The following is a 21610-nucleotide window of genomic DNA, read 5'->3' as shown; positions in this document are numbered from 1 at the left end:
ACATTAAACTCCTAACATAAAGGAAGTCTTCCTCTTCACATTAACTTATCTTCATCTGCATTCTGTTTACTTTCTAGCCTGTCTTGTCAAGAGAAAAACGAAGTGATCTCTCCCCGAAATGAAAAGACCATCATGGGACAGGACGGTACAGGACGGGACGGTACAGGACAGGACGGGACAGGATGGGACGGGACAGGATGGTACAGGACAGGATGGTACAGGACAGTACGGGACAGGACGGGACGTATAGGACAGGACGGCACAGGACGGTACAGGACAGGACAGGACGGGACAGGAACAGGGATAAAGGAGGACACCAAGTCCATGAGAATCACATGAAAGAAACCTTCAGCAGCTCATATAATTAGTTCTCTGAGCCACCTTGTCAGAGTATTTATAGCAGAGTTCTGTTTATCCATCTCAGGTTCAATGACACAGTCTGCCAATGGCACCCTTCCTTCTCTCGTCTTCCTCCCAGGGTCCCAGTAGACATAGAGGATGCCTCCACACTAAGAGGAGGGACTTCACTATAGTAGGGATCCACTTACCAAGGAGGTCTGGTTACAGTGAGACCTCAATGACATTGGCTTTGACCACTGGAGAACTGACTGTGTGGCTTGGTGGAGTGTGTAGTGGCATGTGTAGTGTAGTGTAGTGACGTGCCTAAATACTCAAATGATCACCACAGTAAGAGGGATTGTGTGTGTGTGCATACATACACATTGTGTTGTTTGTCTGTGTAGTAATAGCAAAGGAGAATGGAAACTAGCCATATAATGCATGCACAATAAATTATAGAGTTTTTGTGAGTGTGTCGTATTGGAAATCCACCAATTTCATGGCATGCACTGTTCATCTAATGTAGTCAACTACAGGCTGTTTGGTGGAGCACCCAGCACACTATGGATGCCTATGGTATTCTCCAGTGGGGAGACTGGATTGGGAGAGATAGAGCTGACTGGTGGAGAGGGAAGGGAAGGGAAGCTCGGTGAGCTGATCGTTGTTTACCTGTCAGCTGGCATTGATTAATCTTGTGTTCGGTGAGAACGCTCAGCGACTCGAACACCTGCCGGCAGCTGTCGCAGCTGTGCAGCGCGGCCTCCTCGTCCTCGTCCTCCCCCTCCTCACCTTCCTCTGGAGAGAGAAGCCTCTTCCTCAAATGCCTGGACCTGGCCTCACCATCCTCCAAGCCGCTCTCGAGGGCGCACTCTGGATCTGTTGGAGTCACAGGAAACAACACAACACCACACAGTTAGTTGAGTGACCGGGAGTGGAGAGGAGAAGCTACCTCTGGGTGACAATAAAAACAATCTCTGGACTCCAGTTTTAATAAAACAATAATAAAAGGTGTAATAAAAATGCAGGTTCAATTTGGGCTACTGTAACTCAAGCACTCGCGCCATACCATATCGACTAAGGACACACACACACTGACATGGAAACACACTGACATGGACACACACTGACATGGACACACACACATACACACTCACCCACGGGCCACCACCGTACACACACCACTATGTTATTAAAAATGGTTTGATGTTGTGTTTGTCCTCCTTCACCCAGGTAAAAGTACAGTGTATGAAACTAGACGGATAGGAATATGTGTTGTTAATACACCCAGGATTGCAGGTCTTGCCTGTTCTTCAAAATATGAGAGTTCCACATGAGAATACTGAATTGCACTCTGGCCATATAATATAATCTAGACACCCACCCTGGAATTACAGGCGAATTGAGAGAGAGAGAGAGAGGCAACACACAGGGCTGAGATTGGTGTGTGTTACGCCGTCGTCTCAACACACTTCTCTGAATTATTCAGCCTTGCTCGCAGGCAGCCGCAGGTCACACACATCAATATTCTTCAATCCATCTGCAGTTTTGTCTCTTGTTGGCTTTGTGCTATAGCAGTGCCAGGGGTGGGCCGACTACCGTGAACCAAGACTACCATTCTACGAACCAGGACTACAAACTACACATACCCAGGGAGACAGACAGACAGCACCAAGGTCCAGGTGGTACTACTACACTCTTACAACAACACAACAAACCCAGCATCGCTTGCTAATTAATCTTAAACATCTCCATTTAGAGAACAGTAAAAAAAACAAAATACATATGGTAAACCAGTGGGATAATATCAGCAGCATCTTTCAGATTCAGCAGGCAGCATTGCCTGCAGTCCATTCTCTCTCCCCCCTGCTGAGTTTCTCCCATTTCAATACAATATGGCTGATTACAAAGCCATACTCACAATTAAACAATCATGGCCCCACCGGTCTAACTCCCAAAGCTTTCTGGGTAGTGGAAGGAGCCCTCCCTGCATTGACTGGCAGCCATTTTGAGTCCCACTGCCAGTTCTCTTCGCACATCGCCTGAAACCTCTTGAGGGAACATTAGAGCATGACTCCTCTCTGTCTTTCTGCCTAGCACACAGTTAAGACCGCTTAAGGACATGGGGTGGGTAGGAACTAGTGCACTAACGTGTCTGTGGCAGTGTGTTGGCATGAAGCCGGGCTGTACATATGTGGGCAACATGATGGCCAGCCATTTTAAAGTATTTCTCTGGTTGGTCTGTGGGGTGCTCTTAAGAGTGTGAAATTCCTTGGAGGAGAGGTGTTCCAAAACTCATCAAGGCCACCCAGGATTTTTCCTTCCCCCCTCCACTCTATTCCTCTCCACTCTCGGCCAAGTATCGATGTAACATCACACCCACCATTGTCCTTCCCTCTTGGCGACGGAGGCTTTCGGAACATGCCCTCTAAAAATATCAGCGCTATAGTCCCCACTGGGACCACCGCAGAACAGAACAGAAGGTGTTTCAAGAAAATGAAAATCCCAACCCAATCCTCGCAGATGCAGGCCTCGTCGGGCTCTCTAAGGGGAATGCTGCTTTTGACTGAAGCCAAACGCCACACAATATACACTCATGATTCATCCATACTCACAGGCCCAGCAGCAGCAGAGCATGACTCCAAATGTGCCACGAAAAATTATCTGAGAAAAGTCAAGGTTTTTCACCGGCACCAGAAAGTCAAGTGAAATTACAAAATAAAATTTGAAGACTCAATCAACGGAAGCCTTTCATGACACACATATATAAAGGGCATTCGGAAAGTATTCAGACCCCTTGACTTTTTCCACATTTTGTTACGTTACATTCTTATTCTAAAATTGAATAAATAGCTGGGGTTTTTTCACCTCAATCTACATACAAAACCCCATAATGACAAAGCAAAAACAGGTTTAGAAATTATTACATACAAGTCTTCTTGAGGTTGGATGGGGAGCGTCGCTGCACAGCTATTTTCAGGTCTCTCCAGAGATGTTCGATCGGGTTCTAGTCTGGGCTCTGGCTGGGCCACTCAAGGACATTCAGAGACTTGTCCCGAAGCCACTCCTGCATTGTTTTGTCTGTGTGCTTAGGGTCGTTGTCCTGTTGGGAAGGTGAACCTTCGCCCCAGTCTGAGGTCCTGAACGCTCTGGAGCAGGTTTTCATCAATGATCTTTCTGTACCTTTCCTCGATCCTGGCTAGTCTCCCAGCCCCTGCCGTTAAAAAATATCCCCACAGCATGATACTGCCACCACCATGCTTCACTGTAGGAATGGTGCCAGGGCTCCTCCAGAAGTGATGCTTGGCATTCAGACCAAAGAGTTCAATCTTGTTTCTCATGGTCTGAGAGTCCTTTAGTTGCCTTTTGGTAAACTCCAAGCGGGCTGTTATGTGCCTTTTACTGAGGAGGAACTCTGGAGCTCTGTCAGAGTGACCATCAGGTTCTTGGTCACCTCCCTGACCAAGGCCCTTCTCCCCCGATTGCTCAGTTTGGCCGGGCGGCCAGCTCTAGGAAGAGTCTTGGTGGTTCCAAACTTCTTCCATTTAAGAAAGATGGAGGCCACTGTGTTCTTGGGGACCTTCAATGCTTTAAACATGTTTTGGTATCCTTCCCCTGATCTGCGCCTCGACACATTACTGTCTCTGAGCTCCACGGACAATTCCTTCGACCTCATGGCTTGGTTTTTGCTCTGACATGCACTGTCAACTGTGGGACCTTATATAGACAGGTATATGCCTTTCCAAATCATGTCCAATCAATTGAATTTACACCAGGTGGACTCCAATCAAGTTGTAGAAACATCTCAAGGATGATCAATGGAAACAGGATGCACCTGAGCTCAATTTTGAGTCTCATAGGAAAGGGTATTTCTGTTTGTTTTTCAGTTAATTTGCAAAAAATTCTACAAACCTGTTTTGGCTTTGTCATTATGGGTTCCTGTGTGTAGATTTGATGAGGAACAATTTTTATTTAATCAATTTTAGAATAAGGCTGTAAAGTAACAAAATGTGGAAAAAGTCAAGGGGTCTGAATACTTTCTGAATGCACTGTATATATATATATATATACAATATATATATATATATATATATATATATATATATATATATATATATATATATATATATATTGTCACGGATTCAGCCAAGGCTGCCCCTCCTCCTTGCTCGGGCAGGCTTCGGCGTTCGTCGTCACCGGAGTACTAGCTGCTACCGATCTATGTTTCTGTGTTCTACTTGTTTTGTCTTCATTGTACACACCTGGTTCCCATTATGTCTATGATTTGTTCCCTATTTAACCCTCTGGCTCCCACTGTGTTGTGTGCGTGTTTGTTCTATGTTTGGTGTTATCGACTGGTGAGCGGGATTGTTCTCCCTGCGTGGAGTTTATGTTCATTTATACAGTGGGGAGAACAAGTATTTGATACACTGACGATTTTGCAGGTTTTCCTACTTACAAAGCATGTAGAGGTCTGTAATTTTTATCATAGGTACATTTCAACTGTGAGAGACGGAATCTAAAACAGAAATCCAGAAAATCACATTGTATGATTTTTAAGTAATTAATTTGCATTTTATTGCATGACGTAAGTATTTGATACATCAGAAAAGCAGAACTTAATATTTGGTACAGAAACCTTTGTTTGCAATTACAGAGATCATACGTTTCCTGTAGGTCTTGACCAGGTTTGCACACACTGCAGCAGGGATTTTGGCCCACTCCTCCATACAGACCTTCAGGTTTCGGGGCTGTCGCTGGGCAAAATGACTTTCAGCTCCCTCCAAAGATTTTCTATTGGGTTCAGGTCTGGAGACTGGCTAGGCCACTCCAGGACCTTGAGATGCTTCTTACGGAGCCACTCCTTAGTTGCCCTGGCTGTGTGTTTCGGGTCGTTGTCATGCTGGAAGACCCAGCCACGACCCATCTTCAATGCTCTTACTGAGGGAAGGAGGTTGTTGGCCAAGATCTCGCGATACATGGCCCCATCCATCCTCCCCTCAATACGGTGCAGTCGTCCTGTCCCCTTTGCAGAAAAGCATCCCCAAAGAATTATGTTTCCACCTCCATGCTTCACGGTTGAGATGGTGTTCTTGGGGTTGTACTCATCCTTCTTCTTCCTCCAAACACGGCGAGTGGAGTTTAGACCAAAAAGCTCTATTTTTGTCTCATCAGACCACATGACCTTCTCCCATTCCTCCTCTGGATCATCCAGATGGTCATTGGCAAACTTCAGACAGGCCTGGACATGCGCTGGCTTGAGCAGGGGGACCTTGCGTGCGCTGCAGGATTTTAATCCATGACGGCGTAGTGTGTTACTAATGGTTTTCTTTGAGACTGTGGTCCCAGCTCTCTTCAGGTCATTGACCAGGTCCTGCCGTGTAATTCTGGGCTGATCCCTCACCTTCCTCATGATCATTGATGACCCACGAGGTGAGATCTTGCATGGAGCCCCAGACCGAGGGTGATTGACCGTCATCTTGAACTTCTTCCATTTTCTAATAATTGCGCCAAAAGTTGTTGCCTTCTCACCAAGCTGCTTGCCTATTGTCCTGTAGCCCATCCCAGCCTTGTGCAGGTCTACACTTTTATCCCTGATGTCCTTACACAGCTCTCTGGTCTTGGCCATTGTGGAGAGGTTGGAGTCTGTTGATTGAGTGTGTGGACAGGTGTCTTTTATACAGGTAACGAGTTCAAACAGGTGCAGTTAATACAGGTAATGAGTGGAGAACAGGAGGGCTTCTTAAAGAAAAACTAACAGGTCTGTGAGAGCCGGAATTCTTACTGGTTGGTAGGTGACCAAATACTTATGTCATGCAATAAAATGCAAATTAATTACTTAAAAATCATACAATGTGATTTTCTGGATTTCTGTTTTAGATTCCGTCTCTCACAGTTGAAGTGTACATATGATAACAATTACAGACCTCTACATGCTTTGTAAGTAGGAAAACCTGCAAAATCGGCAGTGTATCAAATACTTGTTCTCCCCACTGTATTTACGAGTAAAGTACGTTGTCTACTAGCTCTGTGTCCTGCGCCTGACTCCGTCCTACCGCTACACACTGACGCCTGACAGAAACACGCACCTCAAATGGAGTCAGCAGGAACATTCATTCCTTCTGGATCAGTGGAGGAACGTGTCCAACAGCAGGCGACCATGATACAGACTCTCGGCACTGCAATGGAGCGCGTGTTGAACACCATGGAGCGATGGGAGAGAGGGGGTTTTCCTACACCTCCTTCAACTACACAGCAACCCACACCGCTGTCCACCCCTTCATCACCTGGGTCCAGTGGGATTCGGCTCTCGCTCCCGAGGGCATATGATGGTACAGCTGCCGGGTACCAGGGTTTTACCTGGCCAGAGCTCTACATGGCGACCATCCACCCGGCTCCCTCGGGATACGAGAGCGTGTCTGCCCTCATCTCCTGTGTGTCGGGGAAAGCACTCGAGTGGGCTAACGCCGTGTGGGGAGGAATAGACGCGGTGTCGGTGCGTTATGAAGATTTCACCCGCCGCTTCCGGGCGGTATTCGATCATCCATCGGAGGGGAGAGCGGCGGGGGAACGTCTGTTCCACCTCAGATAGGGGAAGAGGAGTGCGCAGGACTTCGCACTGGACTTCAGGACCCTGGCAGCCAGCGCGGGATGGAATGAGAGGGCCCTGATTGAGCACTACCGATGCAGCCTACGGGTGGACGTTCGTTGGGAGCTGGCCTGAAGGGACACCACCCTTAACCTGGACCAGCTGGTGGATTTGTCGATAAGGCTGGATAACCTGTTGGCCACCCGCGGACGTCCGGATCGGAGTCCGTCCATTCCATCCCCCAGCACCTCCGACCCTACACCGATGGAGCTCGGAGGTGCTGCTCTCAGGGAGACCGGAAGGGGGGCCGTCTCCTGCACCAACTGTGGCCGCAGAGGACACACTGCTGGTCGATGCTGGGGAGGGTCCTCAGGGAGTCGAGGCAGCAGGCAGAGCACTGGTGGACCGTCCCAGGTGAGTAGGCACCCGACTCACCCAGAGCTCCCTGTTGCGCACATGTGTATTGACATCGAATTTCCTGAGTTTTCCCCGCATTTCCAGCATAAGGCGCTCGTAGATTCAGGCGCAGCTGGGAATTTTATTGATCGTATGTTTTCCCATAGATTAGGGATTCCTGTTGTTCCTGTTGATGTGCCCTTCCCTGTACATGCCTTAGATAGTCGCCCTTTAGGGTCAGGCCTGATTAGGGAGGTCACAGCTCCACTCTGGATGAAAACGCAGGAGGGTCATGAGGAGAGAATTAGTCTCTTTCTGATCGATTCTCCTGCGTTTCCAGTGGTGTTGGGGCTTCCCTGGTTGACTTCTCATGACCCCACAATTTCATGGCAACAGAGGGCTCTCAAGGGATGGTCACGTCAGTGCTCGGGGAGGTGTGTAGGTGTTTCCATAGGTGCAACTATGGTGGAGAGTCCAAACCAGGTCTCCACTATGCACATTCCCCCCGAATATGCCGATTTGGCTCTCGCCTTCTGTAAAAAGAAGGCGACTCAATTACCACCCCATCAACAGGGGGATTGTGCAATAAATCTCCAGGTAGGCGCTGCACTTCCCCGGAGTCACGTGTATCCTCTGTCACAGGAAGAGATGGCTGCTATGGAAACATATGTCTCCGAATCTCTGGGACAGGGATACATTCGGTCTTCCACTTCACCTGCCTCCTCAAGTTTCTTTTTTGTGAAGAAGAAGGATGGAGGTTTACGCCCGTGCATTGACTACCGTGGTCTCAATCAGATCACTGTTAAGTACAGTTATCCACTACCTCTCATTGCTAGCGTGACGGAGTCATTGCACAGGGCGCGCTTCTTCACCAAATTGGATCTCAGGAGCGCGTACAACCTGGTGCGTATCCGGGAGGGGGATGAGTGGAATACGACATTTAGTACCACATCTGGGCACTATGAGTACCTCGTCATGCCGTACGGGTTGATGAATGCTCCATCAGTCTTCCAATCCTTTGTTGATTAGATTTTCGGGGACCTGCACGGACAGGGTGTAGTGGTGTATATAGATGACATTCTCATATCCTCCGCTACACGAGCTGAGCATGTGTCCCTGGTGCGCAAGGTGCTTGGTCGACTGTTGGAACATGACCTTTACGTCAAGGCGGAGGAATGTCTGTTCTTTCAAAAGTCTGTCTCCTTCCTAGGGCACCACCTGTCCGCGTCAGGGGTGGAGATGGAGATTGACCGCGCGTAATTGGCCGACTCCAACCACAGTTAAGGAGGTGCAGCGATTCTTAGGGTTTGCCAACTACTACCAGAGGTTTATCCGGGGCTTTGGTCAGATAGCGGCTCCCATTACCTCCTTGCTGAAGGGGGGACCGGTGCGACTGCAGTGGTCAGCTGAGGCGGATAGGGCTTTTGGTCACCTGAAGGACCTGTTTACCTCGGCTCCTGTGCTGGCTCATCCGGATCCCTCCTTGGCATTCACAGTAGAGGTGGATGCGTCCGAGGCTGGGATAGGAGCTGTACTGTCTCAGCGCTCGGGTACGCCACCAAAGCACCGCCCCTGTGCTTTCTTTTCGAAGAAGCTCAGCCCCGCGGAGCGCAACTATGATGTGGGGGACCGGGAGCTGTTAGCTGTTGTTAAGGCTCTGAAAGCGTGGAGGCATTGGCATGAGGGGGCTAAACACCCTTTCCTCATTTTGACTGACCACCGTAATCTGGAGTACATCCGGGCGACGAGGAGACTGAACCCTCGCCAGGCAAGGTGGGCCATGTTTTTCACCCATTTTGTGTTCACCCTTTCTTACAGACCAGGTTCCCAGAACGCTAAGGCAGACGCTCTGTCCCGGCTGTATGACACAGAGGAGAGGTCCATGGAGCCCACTCCCATACTTCCGGCTTCGTGTCTGGTGGCACCGGTGGTGTGGGAGGTTGACGCGGACATCGAGCGGGCGTTACATATGGATCCCACTCCCCCCCAGTGTCCAGAGGGTCGTATATATGTCCGCGATCAATTGATCTATTGGGCTCACACGTCACCCTCCTCTGGTCATCCTGGCATCGGTCGGACAGTGCACTGTCTTAGTGGGAAGTACTGGTGGCCCACTTTAGCTTAGGACGTGGTTTATGTTTCCTCCTGCTCAGTGGGCGCCCAGTGTAAGGCACCTAGACACCTGCCCAGAGGGAAATTACAACCCCTACCCGTTCCACATCGGCCGTGGTCCCACCTATCAGTAGATTTCGTTACGGACCTTCCCCCGTCACAAGGGAACACCACGATCCTGGTCGTTGTGGATAGTTTTTCTAAGTCTTGCCGTCTCATTCCTCTGCCCGGTCTCCCTACGGCCCTACAGACTGCGGAGGCCCTATTTACACACGTCTTCCGGCACTACGGGGTACCTGAGGATATAGTGTCTGATCGGGGTTCCCAGTTCACCTCAAGGGTCTGGAGGGCGTTCAAGGAACGTCTGGGGTCTCGGTCAGCCTGACCTCAAGGTTTCACCCTGAGAGTAATGGGCAGGTGGAAAGAGTAAACCAGGATATGGGTAGGTTTCTGCGGTCCTATTGCCAGGACCGGCCGGGGGAGTGGATCCCCTGGGCAGAGATGGCCCAAAACTCCCTCCGCCACTCCGCCACTCCTCCACTAACCTTTCTCCATTTCAGTGTGTATTAGGTTATCAGCCAGTCCTGGCACCATGGCATTAGAGCCAGATCGAGGCACCTGCGGTGGATGAATGGTTTCGGCGCTCGTAGGAGACCTGGAACGCAGCCCATGTACGCCTGCAACGGGCCATCAGGCGACAAAAGGCGACCGCCGACCACCACCGCAGTGAGGCCCCGGTGTATGCACCGGGGGACCGGGTCTGGCTCTCGACCCAAAACCTGCCCCTTCGCATGCCCTGCCGGAAGCTGGGTCGGCGGGTGTGGGGCCATTTTAAAGTCCTGAGGAGATTGAACAAGGTTTGTTATAGGTTACAGCTTCCTCCTGATAATCGTATTAACCCCTTGTTCCATGTGTCTCTCCTCAGGCCAGTGGTAGCTGGTCCACTCCAGGAGTCTGAGGTACGGGAGGTTCCTCCGCCCCCACTGGACATCGAGGGGGCACTGGCGTACTTGGACCGTTCCATTCTGGATTCGAGGCGTCGGGTGGGGGGCCTGCAGTATCTCGTGGAGTGGGAGGGGTACGGTCCGGAGCAACGGTGCTGGGTCCCTAGGAGGGACATCCTCAATCCCTCCATGTTGAGGGATTTCCACCGTCGTCATCCGACTCGCCCTGCGCCGCGTCCTCCTGGCCGTCCCCAAGGCCGGTGTCGGCGCACGGCTGGGGCCGCGCGTCAAGGGAGGGGTACTGTCACGGATTCAGCCGAGGCTGCTCCTCCTCCTTGCTCGGGCAGGCTTCGGCATTCGTCGTCACCGGAGTACTAGCTGCTACCGATCTATGTTTCTGTGTTCTACTTGTTTTGTCTTCATTGTACACACCTGGTTCCCATTATGTCTATGATTTGTTCCCTATTTAACCCTCTGGCTCCCACTGTGTTGTGTGCGTGTTTGTTCTATGTTTGGTGTTATCGACTGGTGAGCGGGATTGTTCTCCCTGCGTGGAGTTTATGTTCATTTATATTTACGAGTAAAGTACGTTGTCTACTAGTTCTGTGTCCTGCGCCTGACTCCGTCCTACCACTACACACTGACGCCTGACATATATATATATATACAGTATATATATATATATATATATATATATATATATATATATATATACAGTACCAGTCAAAAGTTTGGACACACCTACTCATTCAAGGGTTTTTCTTTATTTTTTACTATTTTCTACATTGTAGAATACTAGTGAAGACATCAAAACTATGAAATAACACATATGGAATCATGTAGTAACAAAAAAGTGTTAAACAAATCAAAATATATTTTAGATTTTAGATTCTTCAAAGTAGCCACACTTTGCCTTGACGGCAGCTTTACACACTCTTGGCATTCTCTCAACCAGCTTCACCTGGAAGGCTTTTCCAACAGTCTTGAAGGAGTTCCCACATATGCTGAGCACTTGTTGGCTGCTTTTCCTTCACTCTGCAGTCCAACTCATCCCAAACCATCTCAATTGGGTTGAGATCAGGTGATTGTGGAGGCCAGGTCATCTGATGCAGCACACCATCTCTCTCCTTTGTGAAATAGCCCTTACACAGCCTGGGGGGGTGTTTTGGGTCATTGTCCTGTAGAAAAACAAATGATAGTCCCAATAAGCGCATACCAGATGGGATGGCATATCGCTGCAGAATGCTGTGGTAGCCATGCTGATTAAGTGTGCCTTGAATTCTAAATAAATCACTGACAGTGTCACCAGCAAAGCACCCCCACACCATCACACCTCCTCCTCCATGCTTCACCGTGGGTACCACACATGTGGAGATCATCCGTTCACCTACTCTGCGTCTCACAAAGACACAGCGGTTGGAAACAAAAATCTCAAATTTGGACTCATCAGACCAAAGGACAGATTTCCACCGGTCTAATGTCCATTGCTCATGTTTCTTGGCCCAAGCAAGTCTCTTCTTCTTATTGGTGTCCTTTAGTAGTGGTTTCTTAGCAGCAATTCGACCATGAAGGCCTGATTCATGCAGTCTCCTCTGAACAGTTGATGTTGAGGTGTGTATGTTACTTGAACTCTGAAGCATTTATTTGGGCTGCAATTTCTGAGGCTGGTAACTCTAATGAACTTATCTTCTGCAGCAGAGGTAACTCTGGGTCTTCCATCCTGTGGCGGTCCTCATGAGAGCCAGTTTCATCATAGCGCTTTATGGTTTTTGCGACTGCACTTGAAGAAACTTTCAAAGTTGTTGAAATTTTCAGGATTGACTGACCTTCATGTCTTAAAGTAATGATGGACTGTCATTTCTCTTTGCTTATTTGAGCTATTCTTGCCATAATTTGGACTTGGTCTTTTACAAAATAGGGCTATCTTCTGTATACCAAGCCTACCTTGTCACTACACAACTGATTGGCTCAAACGCATTAAGAAGGAAAGAAATTCCACAAATTAACTTTTAACAAGGCACACCTGTTAATTGAAATGCATTCCAGGTGACTACTTCATGAAGCTGGTTGAGAGAATGCAAAGAGTGTGCAAAGCTGTCATCAAAGCAAAGGGTGGCTACTTTGAAGATTCTCAAATATAAAAGGCACACCTGTTATATTTTGATTTGTTTAACACTTTTTTGGTTACTACATGATTCCATATGTGTTATTTCATAGTTTCGATGTCTTCACTATTATTATACAATGTAGAAAATAGTAAAAATAAGGAAAGAGTAGGTGTGTCCAAACGTATATGTATATATAATTTAAAAAGTATATATATAATTTAAATATATATATATATATATATCTGTGGGGGGGGGGGGGTCTACTACAGTGGCACTACAAGGTTATGGTTACAGGGATTACAGGCCCACCACATCACCACGTCAATACTGAGGATCCTGAGCCTGTCTGGGTCTTTCTGGGTCTCCTACAGTAATCTATCAGATCAGGACATGCTCTTATACCAGGCCTCTACAGACTGGACGGGATAACAACACATCTACTGCTGCTTGGAGGGGCTGACAATCACACACAGAAGTCAGCTATGATGTTATACTGTATTCTGATTTTTTGCTTCTATTCCACTGCTCTGGACATTTTTAGCTTCCATTGGTGTGACAATTTTAGTTATTTTGAGTAGCAGTTGGAATGGATGCTTATATCAGTGTAGAAAGGTCACCAGAGTTCACCAGAGATAGAACAAATTTGCTACATTTATCTAAATTAAATCCACAAATCCATATTTTAAGGTCAGGTGGATATCTGGATATTGGTTCAATAAGACCACAGAATGTATCTACAGAATGAACTGCATTCTAAAATGCTTCAGAGGATATTATTGGGAGTTAAAAGCTCGTAGATGATTAGTAAATCAAAATATGAAATTCCGGCTAGTGATTGACGTCATTTTGAGTCGCCCAGTAACGTCTTCCTGGGGTCCATCCATGATCCATTTCCTGTCTGTTAAGGTGCGTTGACATTTATCATCCCACAACTTTCATCTTGTGAGTCGCAGCCCCCCGGACACCCCTGGACCCCCCTGGACCTCCCACCTTTATATTATTGAATATTCCTTCTCTTAAATATTAATAATCTTTTAATTGATGTTTTCCTCTCTGCTCCCTTCACCCCCACCAGGGAACCAGCAGGGCCCCAGCAGAGTCAGGCCCCCCACGTCCCCTCACGGCCCCCCACTGAGCACTTTGGCCATGGGGAGAGGGAAAGGAGAGGAGGGAGGGAGGAAGGTAAAGAGAGAAATTAAGGGAGGCGCGGGGGGATGGGGGGGCAGGGGAGCAATAGAGATGGGGAGAGAGAGAGAAAGGGTAGAGTGAAAGAAAGAGACAGAGACAGAGAGAGAGAAAGAGATATTGAGAAAAGCAGAGTACAGGGGAGCGAGAGAAAGAGAGTTTTCGGGAGGTAGACATAATTTAGCCAACACTATAGCTCTTTAAATCTCAAATTCATTCAAATCCATCCACAACATAAAGGTTGAAGACATGGCAGTAAAAATGACCCTGGGGTGGTGCCATGCTATCTCCTGCTCCTGCTACGTCTCTACTGTACTGTACGTCTAGTTCCATCAGGTTCAATTGGAGTCCTTCAGTTCAACCATCTCCATACTCATTTTCTCTCATTTCCAAGAGAGTCAGATGTTGTGAATGGTCCCTCTCTCCCCAGCACCCCCCACACCACCATCAACCCCCAAGTTCAAATTAAGAATTTATTTTAACCAGCAAGCAGCTTCTGTCGACACATATCGGCAGGCCTGATCAAAGGCACGCTCCTTTATCAGAGTGAGGAGGGCTGTCAGAAATAGGACATTAAGATTGAAAAACCTTCACACAGATGCTGCCGCCCGCGTGCCACCTCATTATTAAAAAATCCTCAAACTTTATTTTTTGCTGAGAGAGGAGTGGGAGAGCACTCGCAATATAGGTCACAGCCAGCCACATTATAGTACATTCTAATGCCACATATGAATGCCTCCGAATGTATCTATACACAGTATCTATCCTCTCCTCTCCTCCTCTATGTGGCCTCATGGGATTTGTGGTCCCTCTACTTAGCCCATCACATCCAAAGACTTATCATGATCCATCTCTCAGATTCTGAGAGCAGAGAGATCAACTGATACCACATTATTAAAGATAATCAGACGTTAACATTGAGAGGCTACTGTACTGTATTTCTTCAGCAGGTCTATGGCCAGATCATCATGCATTGCAATGAGATCAGATTCATAATTAAGTCTTGATGGCTTGCTTATTTGACTGTCTAAGCTCTTTGGATGTACATTCAATGAGGTGGTATTGGAGAAATGTACAGTATTACTTTATCATGAAAAGCAAGTATAGATGTTTATACTGTAGCTATTCTTTACATAAAAACATTGTTTCTCAGCTTGAAATATACGTCACAAATCAACATGCAACAGACATGGTGCCGACAGACATGGAAGCTCTGCTTCTAGCTCCTAAGCAACTTTGCAGTATTTTTTGTTTGTGTGTGTTATTTCTTACATTATTAGCCCAGAAAGTTTTTTGTGTTATTACATACAGCCGGAAATAACTTTTGGATATCAGAGCGACGGTAACTCACCAGCATTACGACCAGGAATACGACTTTCCTGAATTGGATCCTTTGTTCGTACTTCCCAGGGCAATTGAACTTATCCCAGAGGCTGCTCCAAGATGCTGCCGGCGGAGAAGAGGTATTGGAGTCGACTTCTAGTCTGACTCAGGAGGCATGCACACCATCCACCGCTTCCGAGTATAGTACTCGCTAATGTTCAGTCTCTGGTCAATAAAGTAGACGAGCTCAGGGCGATGATCTCCTTCCAGAGAGACATCAGGGAGTGTAACATACTCTGTTTCACGGAATCATGGCTCTCACAGGATATACTGTCCCCGTCCATACAGCCAGCTGGGTTCTAAGTACATCGCACAGACAGGAATAAAGAACTCTCCGGGAAGAAGAAAGGCGGTTGTGTATGTTTCATGATTAACTACTCATGGTTTGATTGTGATAATATACAGAAACTCAAGTCCTTTTGTTCATCCGAACTAGAATACCTCACAATCAAATGCTGACCGTATTACCTCCCAAGAGAATTCTGTTTGGTTATAGTCAAAGCCCTGTATATTCCCCCTCAAGCTGATACCACGATGGCCCTCAAGGAACTACACTGGACTTTATGCAAACTGGAAACCACATATCCTCAGGTCGCATTTATTGTAGCTGGGAATTTAAAAAAAGGAAATTTGAGTAAAACGCTACCGAAGTTCTATCAACACATCGATTGTAGTACTCGCTCTGGAAAAACACTTGACCACTGCTACTCCCCCTTCCGGGATGCCTACAAGGCCCTCCCCCACCCTCCCTTCGGCAAATCAGATCACGACACCATTTTGCTCCTCCCCTTCCTATAGGCAGAAACTCAAACAGGAAGTACCCATGCTAAGGTCTATTCAACGCTGGTCTCACCAATCGGAATCCATGCTTCAAGATTGTTTTGATCATGCAGACTGGGATATGTTCCGGGTAGCCTCTGAGAATAACATTGACATATACACGGAGACAGTGACTAAGTTCATCAGGAAGTGTATAGGGGATTATGTTCACACCGTGACTACCGTGAGGGAAAAAAGTATTTGATCCCCTGCTGATTTGGTACGTTTGCCCACTGACAAAGAAATGATCAGTCTATAACTTTAATGGTAGGTTTATTTGAACAGTGACAGACAGAATAACAACCAAAAAAAACAAGAAAAATGCATGTCAAAAATGTTATAAATTGATTTTCATTTTAATGAGGGAAATAAGTATTTGACCCCCTCTCAATAAGAAAGATTTCTGGCTCCCAGGTGTCTTTTATACAGGTAACGAGCTGAGATTAGGAGCACACTCTTTAAGGGAGTGCTCCTAATCTCAGCTTGTTACCTGTATAAAAGACACCTGTCCACAGAAGCAATCAATCAGATTCCAAACTCTCCACCATGGCCAAGACCAAAGAGCTCTCCAAGGATGTCAGGGACAAGATTGTAGACCTACATAAGGTTGGAATGGGCTATAAGACCATCGCCAAGCAGCTTAGTGAGAAGGTGACAACAGTTGGTGCGATTATTCGCAAATGGAAGAAACACAAAATAACTGTCAATCTCCCTCGGCCTGGGGCTCCATGCAACATCTCACTTCGTGGAGTTGCAATGATCATGAGAACGGTGAGGAATCAGCCCAGAACTACACAGGAGGATCTTGTCAATGATCTCAAGGCAGCTGGGACCATAGTCACCAAGAAAACAATTGGTAACACACTACGTCGTGAAGGACTGAATTCCTGCAGCGCCCGCAAGGTCGCCCTGCTCAAGAAAGCACATATACAGGCCCGTCTGAAGTTGACCAATTAACATCTGAATGATTCAGAGGAGAACTGGGTGAAAGTGTTGTGTTCAGATGAGACCAAAATGGAGCTCTTTGGCATCAACTCAACTCGCCGTGTTTGGAGGAGGAGGAATGCTGCCTATGACCCCAAGAACACCATCCCCACCATCGAACATGGAGGTGGAAACATTATGCTTTGGGGGTGTTTTTCTGCTAAGGGGACAGGACAACTTCACCGCATCAAAGGGACGATGGACGGGGCTATGTACCGTCAAATCTTGGGTGAGAACCTCCTTCCCTCAGCCAGGGCATTGAAAATGGGTCGTGGATGGGTATTCCAGCATGACAATGACCCAAAACACACGGCCAAGGCAACAAAGGAGTGGCTCAAGAAGAAGCACATTAAGGTCCTGGAGTGGCCTAGCCAGTCTCCAGACGTTAATCCCATAGAAAATATGTGGAGGGAGCTGAAAGTTCGAGTTGCCAAACGTCAGCCTCGAAACCTTAATGACTTGGAGAAGATCTGCAAAGAGGAGTGGGACAAAATCCCTCCTGAGATGTGTGCAAACCTGGTGGCCAACTACAAGAAATGTCTGACCTCTGTGATTGCCAACAAGGGTTTTGCCACCAAGTACTAAGTCATGTTTTGCAGAGGGGTCAAATACTTATTTCCCTCATTAAAATGCAAATCAATTTATAACATTTTTGACATGCGTTTTTCTGGATTTTGTTGTTGTTGTTATTCTGTCTCTCACTGTTCAAATAAACATACCATTAAAATTACAGACTGATCATGTCTTTGTCAGTGGGCAAACGTACAAAATCAGCAGGGGATCAAATACTTTTTTCCCTCACTGTATTAAAACCTACCCAAACCAGAAACCGTGTATAGATGGCAGCATTCACGCAAAAATGAAAGCGTGAACCACCGCATTTAACCATGGCAAGGTGACTGGGAATATGGTCGAATACAAACAGTGTAGTTATTCCCTCCGTAAGGCAATCAAACAGGCTAAACGTCAGTACAGAGACAAAGTGGAATCGCAATTCAACGGCTCAGACACGAGACGTATGTGGCAGGGTCTACAGACAACCACGGATTACAAAGGGAAAACCAGCCACGTCGCGGACACCAACGTCTTGCTCCCGGACAAGCTAAACACCTTCTTCGCCCGCTTTGAGGATAGCACAGTGCCACCGACGCGGCCCGCTCCCAAGGACAGTGGGCTCTCGTTCTCTGTGGCTGACGTGAGTAAGACATTTAAGCGTGTTAACCCTCGCAAGGCTGCCGGCCCAGACGGCATCCCTAGCCGCGTCCTCAGAGCATGTGCAAACCAGCTGGCTGGAGTGTTTACGGACATATTCAATCTCTCCCTATCCCAGTCTGCTGTCCCCACTTGCTTCAAGATGTCCACCATTGTTCCTGTATCCAAGAACGCAAAGGTAACTGAACTAAATGACTATCGCCCCGTAGCACTCACTTATGTCATCATGAAGTGCTTTGAGAGGCTTGTTAAGGATCATGTCACCTCTACCTTACCTGACACCCTAGACCCACTAAAATTTGCTTACCGCCCCAATAGATCCACAGACGATGCAATCTCCATTGCACTGCACACTGCCCTATCCCATCTGGACAAGAGGAATACCTATGTAAGAATGCTGTTAATTGACTATAGCTCAGCCTTCAACACCATAGTACCCTCTAAGCTCATCATTAAGCTTGGGGCCCTGGGTGTAGTGGGTGATTTGGACGGAGTCAGGCGCAGTAGGGTAAATCACAGAATAAATGGTTTATTTGGCAAATACAGCAGTACACAGCAATGCATAAAACACTACAGTGTGGTATAACGGCACACTGGAGAAAACAAGGCACACAGGTGAATATCCCGGCGATACAAATATAATATAGCTCCACCGAGCTATTGTCACCTCCACAATAAACAATCACACACAAAGACATGGGGGGCAGAGGGAAAACTTATACAGGTACTGATGAGGGGATATGAACCAGGTGTGTGTAATAAACAAGACAAAACAAATGGAATGATGAGACGAGAAGTGGCAGTAGCTAGAAGGGCGGTGACGACGAACGCCGAAGCCTGCCCGAACAAGGAGAGGAGGCAGCTTCGGAGGAAGTTGTGACACTGGGTCTAAACCCTTATCTGTGCAACTGGGTCCTGGACTTCCCCAAGGTGGTGAAGGTAGGAAACAACACCTCCACTTCGCTGATCCTCAACACAGGGACCCCACAAGGGTGCGTGCTCAGCCCCCTCCTGTACTCCCTGTTCACCCATGACTGTGTGGCCACGAACGCCTCCAACTCAATCATCAAGTTTACAGACGACACAACAGTAGTAGGCCTGATTACCAACAATGACGAGACAGCCTACAGGGAGGAGTGGTGCCAGGAAAATAACCTCTCCCTCCACGTCAACAAAACAAAGGAACTGATCGTGGACTTCAGGAAACAGCAGAGGGAGCACGCCCCTATCCATATCAACGGGAACGCAGTGGAGAAGGTCAAAAGCTTCAAGTTCCTCGGCGTACACATCACTGACAATCTGAAATGGTCCACCCACGCAGACAATGTGGTGAAGAAGGCGCAACTGATCTCTTCAACCTCAGGAGGCTGAAGAAATGTGGCTTTGCCCCTAAGACCCTCACACATTTTTACAGATGCACAATTGAGAGCATCCTGTCGGGCTGTATCACCGCCTGGTATGGCAACTGCACCGCCCGCAACCGCAGGGCTCTCCAGAGTATGGTGTGGTCTGCCCAACGCATCTCTGGGGACACAATGCCTGCCCTCCAAGACACCTACAGCACCCGATGTCACAGGAAGGACAAAAAGATAATCAAGGATATCAACCACCCGAGCCACGGCCTGTTCAGCCCATTATCATCCAGAAGACGAGGTCAGTACAACTGCATCAAAGCTGGGACCGAGAGACTGAAAAACAGCTTCTATCTCAAGGCCATCAGTCTGTTAAATAGCCATCACTAGTCAGCTACCACCCGGTTACTTAACCCTGCACCTTAGAGGCTACTGCCCTATATACTGTACATAGACATGGACTCACTGGCCACTTTAATAATGGAACACAAGTCACTTTAATAATGTTTACATACTGCTTTACTCATCTCATATGTACAGTTGAAGTCGGAAGTTTACATTCACCTTAGCCAAATACATTTAAACTCAGTTTTTCACAATTCCTGACATTTAGTCCTAGTAAAAATTCCCTGTCTTAGGTCAGTTAGGATCACCACTTAATTTTAAGAATGTGAAATGTCAGAATAATAGTAGAGAGAATGATTTATTTCAGCTTTTATTTCTTTCATCACATTCCCAGTGGGTCAGAAGTTTACATACACTCAATTAGTATTTGGTAGCATTGCCTTTAAATTGTTTAACTTGGGTCAAATGTTTCGGTAGCCTTCCACAAGAATCCCACAATAAGTTGGGTGAATTTTGGCCCATTCCTCCTGACAGAGCTGGTGTAACTGAGTCAGGTTTGTAGGCCTCCTTGCTCGCACACGCTTTTTCAGTTCTGCCCACACATTTTCTATAGGATTGAGGTCAGGGCTTTGTGATGGCCAATCCAATACCTTGACTTTGTTGTCCTTAAGCCATTTTGCCACAACTTTGGAAGTATGCTGGGGGTCATTGTCCATTTGGAAGACCCATTTGCGACCAAGCTTTAACTTCCTGACTGATGTCTTGAGATGTTGCTTCAATATATCCACATAATTTCCCTTCCTCATGATGCCATCTATTTTGTGAAGTGCATCAGTCCCTCCTGCAGCAAAGCACCCCCACAGCATAATGCTGCCACCCCCGTGCTTCACGGTTGGGATGGTGTTCTTCGGCTTGCAAGCCTACCCTTTTTCCTCCAAACATAACGATTGTCATTATGGCCAAACAATTCTATTTTTGTTTCATCAGACCAGAGGACATTTCTCCAAAAAGTACGATATTTGTCCCCATGTGCAGTTGCAAACCGTAGTCTGGCTTTTCTATGGCGGTTTTGGAGCAGTGGCTTCTTCCTTGCTGAGCGGTCTTTCAGGTTATGTCGATATAGGACTCGTTTTACTGTGGATATAGATACTTTTCTACCTGTTTCCTCCAGCATCTTCACAAGGTCCTTTGCTGTTGTTCTAGGATTGATTTGCACTTTTCGCACCAAAGTACGTTCATCTCTAGGAGACAGAACGCGTCTCCTTCCTGAGCAGTATGACGGCTGTGTGGTCCCATGGTGTTTATACTTGCGTACTATTGTTTGTACAGATGAACGTGGTACCTTCAGGCGTTTGGAAATGAACCAGACTTGTGGAGGTCTACATTTTTTTTTCTGAGGTCTTGGCTGATTTCTTTTGATTTTCCCATGATGTCAAGCAAAGAGGCACTGAGTTTGAAGGTAGGCCTTGAAATACATCCACAGGTACACCTCCAATTGACTCAAGTGATGTCAATTAGCCTATCAGAAGCTTCTAAAGCCATGACATCATTTTCTGGAATTTTCCAAGCTGTTTAAACGCACAGTCAACTTAGTGTATGTAAACTTCTGACCCACTGGAATTGTGATACAGTGAATTCTAAGTGAAATAATCTGTCTGTAAACAATTGTTGGAAAAATTACTTGTGTCATGCACAAAGTAGATGTCCTAACCGACTTGCCAAAACTATAGTTTGTTAACAAGAAATCTGTGGAGTGGTTGAAAAACTAGTTTTAATGACTCCAACCTAAGTGTATGTAAACTTCCGACTTCAACTGTATACAGTAGGGGAAAAAAGTATTTAGTA

Source organism: Coregonus lavaretus, assembly GCF_964263955.1.
Source record: "Coregonus lavaretus genome assembly, chromosome: 23".
NCBI classification, from domain to species: domain Eukaryota; kingdom Metazoa; phylum Chordata; class Actinopteri; order Salmoniformes; family Salmonidae; genus Coregonus; species Coregonus lavaretus.
The sequence above is the reverse complement of the archived record's forward strand: the minus strand, read 5'-3'. Positions refer to the sequence as shown.